We start from the raw sequence: 14,460 nt of genomic DNA, 5'->3' as shown, positions 1-14,460 counted from the left end.
CTGAATACATATCCAAGGAATATGATCGTACTAAAACAGATAATCTGATTCAGAGGCTCATTCTTCTGACACATGGTGTTTCACTTTTGTAGTATCTCAGAATCATATACTCAATCCAATCTCACTTTAGGAGCCAATGCATTATGCTGAAATGCATGTGCCTCAAAAAGAACATGCTCAGAATTACTCTTATATAATGATTGCTCTTGTTTTTAATATAAAAACCATAATGAGAAAATGTCGAAGATAATTAGAAGGTAATGTGACATTTTTAAACTTGAATTTGGTTCTTTCTTGTGTGTTTTCCTCAGAAAATGGGGATTATGAAAAGGTTATGGTTCAGCGAATTCCCCTTCTGGAAGCTTGGAAACAAGAGGAATCAACAACACCAAAGGCACGGAGGTTTCACAGTTGGTATACATCCTCATGAGCAGTGAAAAAGACACCTAGGAAGAGAACTGCTACTAATGTTCATTAGAAGAAAGACAGGAAGAATGCAGATATTTTACATCCTGCATAACAAAAGTGGTTTGCTGATCTACATACACTGACCAGGTGGCCAGCACACGCATAACTGAGCTAGTCATACCAAGTGCTTTGTCTTGTACAGCCAGCAGGTGAAATAAGAGATTTAGGATATGATGGGTGCTGAGGTATTTGGGTTATATTTGCAGATCATGGTGGACATTGGAGATAGTGCTAGGAAGGAAGTCAGCAAAGCTCTTGCAGAAGACCAGAGCTCTGTAAGTGGGTGTGCTATATGGACCTGGGCAACATGGGATTATTAGAATATATGCAAGGCTGGGTTATAAATCCACACAAACCCAAACTTCAATATTAATTGCAGTTTTTAAGACAGCTTGTTTTTCTCCTTATCATTTAGAACTAGGGTTTGAAAGTATGTTTGTAACTTAAAATTTTCAAGAATGTTAAGGTTTGTAATTCTAGGTCTTGCGGAAAGATATTACAGGAGCCTCAACCATTTACTTTTGAAATCTCGTATCTTAACTGAAATAGCAAGAAGATGCATATTTAATAAGATACCTTTTCTCCAATGTGCCTTTGAAATTAAGTAAATATAATTAGTTATAAAACAGCTTGTCTATAAACATGTTTCTATGATTGAACTATGGAATTAATTCACAGGTACTTAAAGTTTTTAATTTGATCCTGTTTTATATATCATCAGTTGTCTTCTATAGGAGTCTCTATAGTAAAATATTTTTGAAAACCCAACATTCCCAAAAAGCTCATAAACTCCATAAAAGCTTCAAAATTCTTACTCTCTATATATATATACTGCTACACAAATAAGTTACATAATCCACTTATTTTTGACTGCTGTTTGCCTTTAAAGAAGTAGTTTCATGCATGGATGATGATTATTTCCCAAAATGTCCTCCATAATTAATTTAAAAGAGGTAAATATTTGTCCTTCTATTTTCTTATCCTTTCAGAAAAACTATTGCCAAATCAGTTAAAATAAGAGTAACAATAAACCAGTCTCTTCTCCTCACGGTTTCTATACTAAATGGATTTTCAAGGAGAAGAAAACTTTAGTTCTTAATCAAATATTTTGAATGTATTTTCATATAGAATATCCAGAAAAAGACCAAATTACAGCTTACTACACATTTTTATAGTAGAAGTTATATCCTCTTCCAAATGGAGAGCACTTTTTCTAGGCTACAGCAAACAAAAAATCTAAAAGTAGACTGTAACTCCAGTACTGCTGTTGCTATGGATGTTCTGTATGTCCCCTTTGACTTCTTTGTCCAGTTAAGATACACTATTAATATACAAGAACAATACAATGACATTCAAAGTCATGAGTCAATATCGTGAGACCAGTCCACAAACAGTCTGAGATTATCTTTGTAAATGCAGGGTTGTGTGTTTTGTTTGGGTTTTTTTATTTCTTTAGATTTGCTTTTTTGTCATTACATCTTCTTTATTTCTTAAAGTTTTCTCTTCAACCACAAAATTAAGAAATTTATGCTTTGTCTTTTTTAAGAAAATCACGATCATATAAGAATAAGAACATTTAAAAGCTTTGAGAAAAGTACCTGAGACACATACAAGATTCATAAGAAAGCATTCACTCTCATACTGCAGTATAGTATTTTGCTTGAAAGTATCAGACAAATGGAAAATAACTCCCCTCCCTAAAAAAATGTTGTGAAGTATCACATGGGGCACATCCTGCAAAGTTTCATGCACTTTCAGTTGCTTTAACCTATGTGACCTAGTGCTCTGGAGACCTTTGAAGGTGACTGGCAGCACTGAGTCTCTGCTAGTCCATGGAGACAGGCCTATGACTTCAGAGGTGAAAATGGGATAGGAAACTTTTCCAAATCTACCTTTAGACTTTTCAGTCAGCTATCTGATTGCAGAGTATTCTCGCAAAGCACAGGGGGACCCCACAGGGTGGAAGACAGGGTAGCAGTGCTGGATGTATATTCCTGTAGCAACCTCTGCCTGCTTTGCTCTGCTGTCTGCGGGCAACAAACATCTACACAGGCTGGATGGAGGCAACAGGAATCCTTTAAAACTCTTCCAAGTCGTTTTATGAAACCAGGTATTCTAGGGACTGACATCTGTAACATCAAAGGCTAGACATGAATGGAGGACTTGGAAATACTGCCAAGACTGGTAAACAAAGAAGACATAAAACCAGACAGTTGTGCATGTAGAGCGTGTCATAACGCACACCATCCAGTTTAAGCATAGGCAAAAAAAGTCCCTTTTTTCCACATCTGAGCTATTTATACAGGCTGTCCTCAAGGTAGATTCTCTAGTGTCTAATTATGTAGGCACTTACACTGTGACTTTAATCAGAACACTGATAAGATTTCCTTATTTTACTTGGCCACTTTCCAAGCTCTGTAGGAACATATTTAATTTTAGAACTCTGGGCCCAAGTTAATTTGCCAAAGGGCTCAAAGGCATTAATGGAAAACTGAGAGATAAACAGGCATGTGTGGATGCATGCACACTCACACACATAAGCTTACACAGGCAACTTTGTTATCATTTAAAAACAAATCTGAAAATACAATATAAAATAAAACCTTCAGCAGTAATCTGCATGTTATACAACAGCAAATACATAAAGAACAGCTGACTATGTATTTGGTTTGGAAAATTTCCCTATTGCTCATGAAAAACAAAATTGAAATAAAGCATTAAGCTCATATAGCAGAAAAGGTTATTTTTATAGTCCCAGCAAGATACTTTAACTTATGCAAGTCATAGCACAATGAAAGTTTCCCTATTTGTCTAGTAAGATTATGGTGGTCTCTGATAAACACTAATATAACATAGCATGTCAGAGATCAAAGCCTCCATTCTAAAAGACACAAGGTAACTCATTAATTCGTAATTACTCTTTTGATTTAATCCAAGCAGTTTGCTTAACACATTTTTTAAAGATTTGCAACCATTTTGAAGTAAACAGTTTTCTGAAAACAAAACAGGAAATAATCTGATTCCCTGTCCTTCCTCTTTTTACTTTGCGGCACACCTATTTTTATATTATATGAAAAGCACATGTCCAACCTACTATTTCTCTCATTAAAGTTTTTCCTCAGTACTACTGTCAGCTGTATCATACTGAAGTGGAAACAGATTTCCATAGGTCTCTGGATTTGTGCGTAATATCATAGAAGCTATAACATGATTTAAATTTGCAGTCTTTTAAGATGAAAACCTCAAACTTATGGTTTTGCAGAATCAGGTCATGATTATAAAGTCAGTTTAATGTGATTAAATCCTGCTGATTAAATGCTGCTGTCAAATGGGTGACACGTGCTCCTTAACTTGTCTGACTGTGGCCACTTGAAAGCCTCAGTGCTTGTACCAGCATAAGAAATAAGATGAGAGTGAGCAACTGAGCGCATAGGGAGGCAGAGTCAATTTGTGGCTGGTTAATGTGAACCTGTAGCCATTGCTGCATGCCTCTTATTTGCAAGTTAGCAGTAGAGTTGTAGTTTTACTTATTTCTGTGAAGCATTTCATACAGTTAGGGTGCTTTAAAAGGTGTATTTTCCTTGTAACATTTGCCATTTTTAACTAAGTATCTTATAACTATTATGAAAAAAGTACAATATTATTAGTTCATCCATTGTATTTTAACAAGAAAACTGTCAAATAAATTCTAACGCACACCTCAAAACTGACCTTAGGACAATTTATGATCTGCATAACAAGCTGATTTTTCCCTTGCTCTTCATGAAGAGAAAGGCCTACAGCAAATATTTGTGAAGTCAGCGAAGACCTAAAACCTACAGCTTCCTTAACCATCTAGAAATACATAAAAACTGAAAGAAAAATAAATTTGGGATTGTGTCACTCAAAATATAGTCTTACATATTAAAACTGGGACTACTGGAAAAAGATACAAGGGAACATGTGGCCTACTCTGTGCCTAAAATCCTGAAAATTACAGTCAGTAATCACAGTAGTAGGCATATGCACCTGAACCAACAAAATGTTATTTTAGAAACAGTTCCACTCTGAAAATTAAATGTCACTCCTAATTGGAAAACAAATCACAAAGTGACAGTCAAACTATTTCATTCTGTATGTTTAAGAAGATCTATTTTCCACATCCCTTTTGCAGTGTTTTAATCAGCAGCTGTGTACTTTACATACATGATGAGAATGTTAACTACAAAGGAAAAAAAAAAAAGCTCAGTGGAAATGGATGTAATTTTGCTTTCCCTAGCTCCAGTACAGCAATCTAATTTGTTCTAGATTCAATCCGATTCATTCCAATTCATTCCACAGCTGACCTTTCTCTAGACATAATGTAAAGATTTAAGGAGTTCACAAAGCTATGACAACTTCTGTGTAACTAGCCCAGTCCTACTTATGTGCATCCAGTGAATTAATGCAACTCTAGTCGCAGCTCTTAACTAAAGTAGGAGAAGAAAGGTATTTTTCTTTATTATCCATGGAAGAAATAACCTTAGGGAACAAATCTCTGTCTCTTTAGTTATTTTGGGGCACAGAACACGATAAAGAGATGTTCTAAGTTCTGGAAATCTCCAGATTTTGGAGAAGAATACTGATGACATCCTTTGAAATATTAATCTGATTGTGGAGCACTGCTTGGAATAGCTACCCAATCCCGGCCAGTAGGCCGACGTCAGAAGGTATCTGAATGTGTTTTGGTCACAATCCTACAGACACTTATATATGTTTGCTTTAGTTCTGTGCATTGAGTTATTACAAAAGTTATTCCTGTAGCACAGTTAACAAATCCAAAGGTTCTGAAGGCTCAAAACATTAGGAGTAACAAAGATGAGGAGTTTGAATCGGGGGATATCTGTATCACAAACCAGAAATGCATCTTCTGTATTTCCCTGGTTTTCTAAGGCTTTAGGATTCACATACACAAGCAATTCTGTGTCAAGAGGAAGGATGAAAACTTTCTTGCCTAGAGCAGAATCTTTCATCATCACATGGCTCAGACACGACTCCTCAAACGGCAGTTTTAGGTGAAACAACAAAACCAACCACAGGACCTGCTCTAATCATGAACTGTAACTGTATTCCACATGTCTATTTAAAGCTATTTCATATTTACTGAAAAGCTACACAGATTAAAGTCACAGAGCAGACACATCCTTTGATATATTAGATCCAGAAGTGCTTTTGGTAGCTACCACGAGCTTTATCCCAGAGCACGTTCCTTCTCAGAGATAGATGCTCTTGGGCTTGAGGGAGAGGTAGAAGGTGGACAAAGCCTAACAGCTTGCTCACTTTCTTGGGATGGCACCCTCCCCAGGTGCAAAGCAGAAGACATCAGCCCATATTCATGCTCAGCTGTGAGAAAGAGGTATTTTCTGTAAGGAATACAGAGATGTTGCCACACAAGGGGCCTAGGAGCAAAAAAGAGGAGGGAAGCATATTCTCAGTATGGAAAAGGAAGAATAGTAGTAAAGAAGTATTAAGTCAAGATACTGCAGGGTGAGGAACAAAGGAAAAAATGGCATTGGGTAAGCAGAGAGAATAGAGATGGACAAAAGTGAATACTAAGAGACTTTTCAGGGCAGATGTTTATTTTCCACAGATGGATGTATATGGGACTGCAATTTATTTATTTATTTATTTATTTATTTATTTATTTTAAAATTGTGCAATAAGTATATTATTCTAATATCCTTTTGTTTCTGATATATTTGGTAGCTATGTGTTCATTGAACTGCTCCAGAAAGGTGTGGGAAAAGATCTAGTGCAGCTGATTTATGTTCTATAACTGGAAAATCTCTGTTCCAGCCTTGCTCTTTCATAAATGGGAGCTCAAATTACAGAACTATCTGCTGGGGTATTAACTTGGGTATTAACTCTGGAAACACTTGAAGATATTAAATAAGTCTTTAATTGCATCTTGTATTGAGGAAGAACTTGATGTAGATAATATTTTTTGTAACTGGCAAGTTTTTAATTCAGTAGATGACTAAAAATTCAAAATAACAAAGACAAAAGTAATGTATCACAGGTGGACAGAACACATCTTTTCTCCTTTCCTCTCTCACCCCCAAAGCACCAGTGAGTTCGAAGGCTGGTTGCAGGCTTTTTCTTGCAGTTATTTCGTATCTCAAAAGTGAAATGATGATCCTCTTGGGAATCTAATAAGAACAGGTTTATAAAAGGCTGTTAATCAATCTGCATAAATCCAAATTCTTTTTATCAGTATGATGACTAAGCAGATCTGAATTTCAACTCAAAACTGCACTGCAGATTCCTGTGCATAGCTGTTTAAAAGAATTCAGCTCAGTCTGTTCCTTTGCAATCTCAACTTTGACTCCAGAATAGTCTGGGTCAAGTGATGTTTACATTCAGTGTTTTCAAATAAAATCTATGTCATTGTATTGTTGGTTTAATGTGAGGATATAATTTGACTGCAGCATCTCTACTGCTTGTAATCTGAGGCAGAAATAAGCCTGTAGTACTGTATGCTCAGCCTGAAGAAAAAGTGATACCCTTTGTTAAACCCACTGACATCAAGGAGGAAGGGAAAGATGAAACATGCACTTTGGGCTTACAAATCCTTTTTCAAGTTGTCATTTCCAGAGGAACTATGTCAAGAGAGAATGGTAATTGTAAGGAAATTATGGGATTTAATATGGAGAATTTCACCATCCTACTTTAGCATATGTCTTTGCTGCAGGGATTAATACTCAGATGAGTGAGTCACTCTGCAAAAGCCTAAGATTATGCCTTTACTGATCCTTCATGACCTTGGCTGTATTGCTGATGTCCTCATGTCAGCAGTGGTGGCATAGGTTTTTCCAGTTCTTCCACAATAAACCGCAGAGAAACCTGTCTGTCTTTCTGGAAACTGCATGCAAATTATGAGAACAGACAAGTGGCAATTAGTCCTCTAGGTAAAGCGAAGGAGGAACCCACACAGGAAAGCTGGGCTCCACTTCACATCTTCCTGTCTAGGTGGCTCAGATGGATAGATATCCTCTCTTGTATCAAAGGAAAAGGCAGCATTGGCTTTTCATGTGAGCAGGAGTTGAAGTTAATGATCCTTAATCTAATTCTAAACAGTCTGCAGTGGTCTTGCAGAAGGTCTCCTACCTTATAGAGGGAGTGTTACAATCAGAAAGAATAATCTTTTCAAAAAGTAACATAAAAAAAAAAATCTTGTGGAAAACTTGGAGAGAAAAACAGAATGTCAAAGATAAACCAAACCAAACACAGAAACAGTCGGAGGTATCAAATCTTTAGTCAAGGACACATTTTGCATATAAAATCCACCTGGATAAAGACTCTTCATAATGGCCTCTCTGACTATGTTAGACACATATGTTAGACACTTCCTCTATGAGGAAGAGGAGTGTCTGAGGAACAGGTTTTTCTGGTGAAGGGGGGACCTGGTCTTTGCAATACAGGAAGAACAATTTGGAATTGACACAGGACCAGTTTTTAACCCTTCTTGAGGGGAGTGGTAACTGACTTGCATTGTAAAGTACGTAAGGGAGAATATTCTGGGTTTTTTTAAACAAACCCAGGAGAAATGTCATCATTCAAATAAGCAATGATTATTGTACTCCTTCGTATTGTCCTCTTCCTAATGCATTACAAGCAGCCTTTCACTTCAGGAGTTTGGATTTCCTGTGGCTCTTTTTGATTATTAATGTAAATCTCTACATTTTGTAGAAGATTTTTGCATCAGTCTTTATTATGAACAAACTGCTGCAAGTGAGCAGCAAAAAAAATGACCAGAAGAATGAAGCTGAATTTGCAAAGTGAGCTCGAAGGTCTAAGCAGTGAGAGCTTTCAGCTTTGAAAGCATATGTAGTACTAATAAACTCCTTCAGACGGAGAAAAGACACAAACATCAGTGATGCACAAAGGAAGAAAGTATAATAAGCCCTCCAGTATCCTCACAGTTTTTGCCAAGTCCTACTTTACTATAACTTACAGTATTTAACATCTTTCTTAATGTTTGCGGAGCCACATCACTCAACGCAAGAAGAAATAAGCTTTAAAAAGAGTTTGTAGCCTTTATGATTGCAAAGCAAAGCTTGAAAGTACAACTTGACTTAAGTAGCTGTTCAGTAGATATTCAGGAAACAGGGAACATGTAAACAACTTTCATTTCCAATGTCACAATTCTTAGAGCATGGGTAATGGCTCTGAATATCTGGGGTTGCTGATATCGCTGACAGAATAAACTGTCTTGAAAAATGTGTTGATTATAGATTAGGCATTTAGGACTCAGGGGAAAACATCACTTAAAAGTAAAATAACAAAGTACAAAGTTTTAGAATCACTTTAAATTCCCCTCTGCTCAGGTTTTGTTTTTTAAATATATTTCCCAACTAAAGAACCTCTCATTTCATGTGTTAACTGCAGCACAGTTAGATTTCTCAGACTTCTCAGGATATCTTCATCTGGGTTTATGTAAAGAGGACACAAATTTTGCAGAATACAAATACTGTAAATGAAGCTAAATTTTTTAGTGCATAGTAAGTACCTTTCCTTTCTACTTGTCTTTCTTTTGCTAGCCATTAGTCTTATTAAGTGGGTATTTTCTATTGAAGTGCTTTAGTTATAGCCCATTTGTTTTCTTCATGTCCCTGAATATCTTCACACTGGTCATATCAGTCACTGTCAAAGTTCAGTAGCACAGTAACACTTTATCACAGTAGCAGTATCAATGTAATTTCTATCAAGTCAGTATGTAACCTGAAAATTCTCACCTAAACTTCATCTGCTTGTGACATACACCTAACGCCTGGAAAGATAACCAGGATATAATGATGCAAATAGATTCTTCTTACCAGAGAAGTAAATGGAGTCCACATGGTCTCCATCCTCAAACAAAACTAAAACCCATGTACACAAATTTTTTGCAATATGTTGTAAAACCAGCCATATGTGTGCTCAAGAAGATATGAAAACTTTTCAGGGCTGTGGACCTGTCACTCAGGCTGATCTACCTGCCAGAGAGTTCAAATCTGAGAGGAGAAACCATCCAAACCCTTTAACAACAGGTAGTTGCTGTCATCAGATCAAGTGTGGATAACAGCAAATACTCTGAAAAGCAACAGAAATATTTTCAAACCACAGATACATTCTCATGACTCTTGACCCACTTGAAAGGAAGGAATGGGATCATTTACCATACTGTGAGATACAAATTCCTTTTAACAGTTTCATCTTCAAATTATTGTATCATTCAGATAAAGAGTTGCAGTTTTTGCTTCCAAAGGAATTTTAAGAATGAAGGTGACTTTCCTAAATGTTTTGTATCCTCCCCACTGTAGCAGCAGTATGCAAATAACATAGGAAGCTTTCTGTTTGTGTGCATTATTTTCATAGAAAATTCATGGCCAGAAGCTAAGCAGCTGATGACTAACATCTATCCTATGATTCTGAGATTGCTCTAGTCATTATAGACTTCTGAAAGAGACACCACTATAATTTTAAGAGAGCTCCCTTTGTATTACAAAATAAAGTTTATCTTTATTCTAATACTTGCTTAGACAACTAGGATTAAGCTAATAAGGCAAAACAGTGTCTCACCTAGCTGAAGACAGCTGTTCGAAGAGCAGAAAGTTCACTTACAGTGAAGACATAATCTGGGAAAAGCTTTAAAAGAAATTTCAGCCTACAATAAACAATTCTGAGAACATGAACATTGGGCAGATAATGCATCCTTATTGCAAACATTAAAGCAGGATGTACACTTGATGTTTCTTCAGTAATTATTTATCTAATGCCCAATATTTGTATCATGTTGTCTTGAGCGGCCTTTTCACATACATCCTTGCATTTTCTGTCTGTGCTGCATCTCAGGTTAGTGCTGAGAAATAAGAAAGTGAATGAGATTTTTAATAGGAAATCATAGAGTTGTAATCCGGCAAAACTTCTCATCAGGCAGCTCAGACAAAAAGCTTAGAAAAGGCAACATCCTGAAGCAACACAACATGCAAATTTCCCACGTAAAAGACGCTCCGAGTCCCCTTTCAATCATGTTGTTATGTAGACTTTTGGGGTCATTTTATCTAATTTGGAATGTAATGGATTGCAGCCATAGAGAATTGCTTTTAAACAGTAAGACTTAGCACTTGAAATATTTAATGACTACAAAGTTTTCAGACCTCTTCCACTTTATCTTTTCACCCCCCCAAAGAATAATCCCAAACTGAACAACGCTACACAAACTTTAATCATGCTGCCAGCCTGAGCTATGGGCAAGAGAACAGAAGTCAAACTTTGTTCTGCGTCATTTGGTTATGGACAATTAGAGTTAATTTATAGTATACAGAAATAATTCTGTAGAAAGATATTTTCTAGACTGTAGAGAAAGGTAAAAAGTTCAGGCTTGCTGCTGAAGTTAGAAACAGTCTTGTAGTCATTCTAATGAAACTGCTTAGTAAAGCAAAATTGGTCTGTTTTTTGTTCTTTGCATCCCTCCCCCAACCCTGTATGTAATTTGCCCTTTCCTTAGTCTTCACTTTTCTTGTTTATGCCAAGAGAACACATCCTTTTCTCTCCAAATGCAGGTTACTGCTGTTTCAGAGATTATCTTAATGGCAATTAGGTTACCAATTTCTTTTTTCATAAGCTAGTGAGCTGACAATTATTTAGGTTGTGGGACTGCCCTCCTTTCAAGGCTGGAAAATAATCTGTGCTCTTTTGTTCTTTGCTGCAAGTTGGCACAGTTGCTCTTTTATTGCTAAATCTTGCCTGTGCCCCTTCTTCTGTGTGTGTTGCATCCACCCTCTCACAACTATATTTTTGTCTCTGAGCCTGCCTCTTAATTTAGAGCACTCACTATGCTTCAGTTCATAAAAATCTTTATAAACTTCAGGGTGGAGAGCCTGCTGGTGCTGTCTCTATCTCCTCCTGTTCTATTTCAGATTTGAATGCTTCATTCATCCATAATTTTGGTATATAACCCTGAACCTTCCAATGTCTGCAGTGGGATTTCAAAATGTGGATCCAGACCATCATACAAGTTTCTTAGCTTATAGTCTGTGAAAACTGTAATAAATGCAAAGAACACTAAGATACTTGGCAGCAGATAGGAGTTGTTTTCTAAGTAAGAAGGCATTTGCAGCCATCGTTAAGGTACTTCTAGTTGAATTACATATTTTTTCTAGGTCTATGAGAAATAAAGTTGAGTATTTTAAGGACTGGGCGCAAAAACTTTCTTCCAGGTTTGCATTTGACTACAGACATATATACTTGCCCTAACACAGTTCTTCATATGGTGTTTTTGGGTTGGTGAAAGTGACAAGAGAAATAATGTGCATGCTGCTCTGCCTGGATGAGAACACTGCTAATGTGGCCGCATTGCTTCCACTAAGTACACTAGCAAGTACACTGGCTCCTTGCACTGCCAGTCCCCAGCTCTATGTGTAATGAATGTACAAGAATAAAATGTAAGGACTCTCTTATGGGTGACTCATCAGGCCTAATAGCATTACTGTCACTTGAAGATGGGCTCAGAGAAATAAGTGTTCAAGTGCTTCTGGCCTACCATTGAAAAAACTCTCAATAATCACTGTTGAAGCCTTGTTTTCAGACCTACTCGTACTAATTTAGAAACACTCTCCTTCCCAGGGAACAAAAAGAAAAAAAAAAAAAGAACAAAAACAAACTTTTTTTTTCCTATTTATTCCAAGAACACAAACAGGCAACACAAATGTTCAATTCCTCAGTGAGGGGCAGCTTTCTTTTCTCTTCCTCCTTTGTGCTACTCCCAGCAGACCACATTTTCAAGAAGTCCCTCATATCATCCTCTTTTCAAGGGTCTGCCTCTTCTCACTTTTCCTCATGATGCTGCCCCTTCTGCCTTGAGTTTACCTTTGTGTGGTTCAGTCCTTCCTCACAGCCTCATCGCTGCTGTTGCAGTTACATTACCTTGCCCTTTTGAAGCTGAGATGATATTAAGCAAAAATTATAGCCATGGATTAGAACATCTATAAGTATTTTGTGACAATATTAAATCTATGCTGACAAGTGTAAAATCAGAGAACAGTTTTCAGTAGAAGTATTGGTAGGTTTATTCCAGCAGTAGAAGAATGAAAAGTGCTTTACATACTGGTGTACTGTTGGGCTGACAAATCTTGAGCAGAAGTAGATGCAAATTTAAATTCAAGTGCAAAGTATTAATTTTGATTTCATCTTGCTGTGAGACTTGCGTAAGATGTGCTGCTCTTTCACATCTAGCACACTCAGGATATATTCAGTTTTGTAATAAGTTTTCAGAGGTAACTACTTCTCTTGAAAACCTTACCTGATGTGTCTGAAGAAGGTAAAGAAAAACGGCGCCAAGAGGAAAGTTTCTTCTGCTAGACTATCACCTTGGTTTAACTACTAGCATTTATATATATTCATATCATATCATGAGAACTTTACCTCATGTTTACCCTTTACATTTTATAGACTGGGAGATTTATCTTACCAGTTCACAATACTGTGTCTGCCCCAGAGAATGGATTTATGACTAAGTGATATGGCAAACAGTTGGTGTTTTAAGTACTTTGATTCTATTTCCTACCTAGCTTCCGTTGATGCCTAGATTTCCTACTTAGTAGGCGTATATGTTTTTGCATAGTTACACAACGGGTGATTTGCTGATCATTCTGCTACAGTATGCGTCTCTTCAGGTTTTCCTTCCACAGACCTGAGCACAGGGCATTATTTGGCTGAATTGAAGTCTGATGAAAGCCATGAACAAAGAACCACAGCTGTATAGATTACATATATATATATATGTGACTTCCAAATAAGCATCTACAGCATGTTGTAAATAAATGTTAGGGGACCAAAGCAATACAATGGATTTGGTATTTCACACTCCCATTGCCCAATGCTTTTGAACAATTTCTAATTTATCAAGATGGTGGAAAACCATGTGCAAGACCACTGCATGGTTCTGTTATTGTTAAACCTATTGTTTGACACAGAGTTTTTGTGTGTGCTGTGAGATTTGGATTTTCTCTGAGGGATCAGCTTGAAAGGAAGATTAATGTTACCACGAAACATTCAAAAACACAGACTCAGAAGTACCAAGCTTACTAGATACTTTAAAAAGTTAGTATTTTGGATTATTTAGAAAAGGCAAATAAATGATTAAGAATACTGAGAGTCTGCTTTTTTCGATTCATATGACTAGCAGCTGGGTCTCCGACAGGGGAATAACAGTTGTATGACTAACACTGAAACTCACAAATAAAAGTAAGAAGTGGGCAGCCTTGAAGTGCTAAGTATTTAACCAGCCCTGGGAAAATGAGGGAACTTCTGCAAAATTCACCAGCCTTAAGAGCTGCTTAACGCCCTTTGCACCTCTGCAAGGAAAGGTACTTTGCTTTTATTATGGGAGAAAACCCCCTGTAACTGAAGAGCATTGGTTTCCCTCACATCATAATAGTAGGGCTGCTTTTCCTCCATCTTCACTGCTAATTGTAATGACTTCTTTGGTGTGCATCTTGTGTTACTGGCAATACAGAAAAAAATCCCACCTTGCTTCTACTCCCCTAATGCACCCAAGGTTAACCTTGTAACTTTGAAGTCTAGCCAAGAAGCAAGCAAGCAAACAAAACCCCACAGAAGAGTGTCTTAAAGGAAAAGCAACAAGTTTCACCTAAGAAGCTTTCTGTGTATTCAAATGCAGAGCTGTGGGGTATGTCACCCCATGAGCATAGGGTTGTTGCAAGCACAACTCTGCTTCTGAGATGTGTATCTAGAGCAGGGAAAGACATGCACAGCTGCATACACTACTGGTGGGCGAGGGGCTTGGTAAAAAATTCAACTAAGTATTTCAATTAGCGTCCTTCAAATAGCTCCCTGCCACCAGAGAGCTCAGATAAGGTACATCACCTTTCACGGGAGCCGCGGCTAAAAAAACCCAACAAACAGCAGAGAAGCTTTGACAACAGCGCTTCAAGTTCTGCTGCCCTCAACTTCTCCTTTGCGGGCTGCGCA

The sequence above is a fragment of the Lathamus discolor genome, chromosome 2 (assembly GCF_037157495.1).
Source record: "Lathamus discolor isolate bLatDis1 chromosome 2, bLatDis1.hap1, whole genome shotgun sequence".
NCBI classification, from domain to species: domain Eukaryota; kingdom Metazoa; phylum Chordata; class Aves; order Psittaciformes; family Psittacidae; genus Lathamus; species Lathamus discolor.
This window is presented reverse-complemented; position numbering follows the sequence as displayed.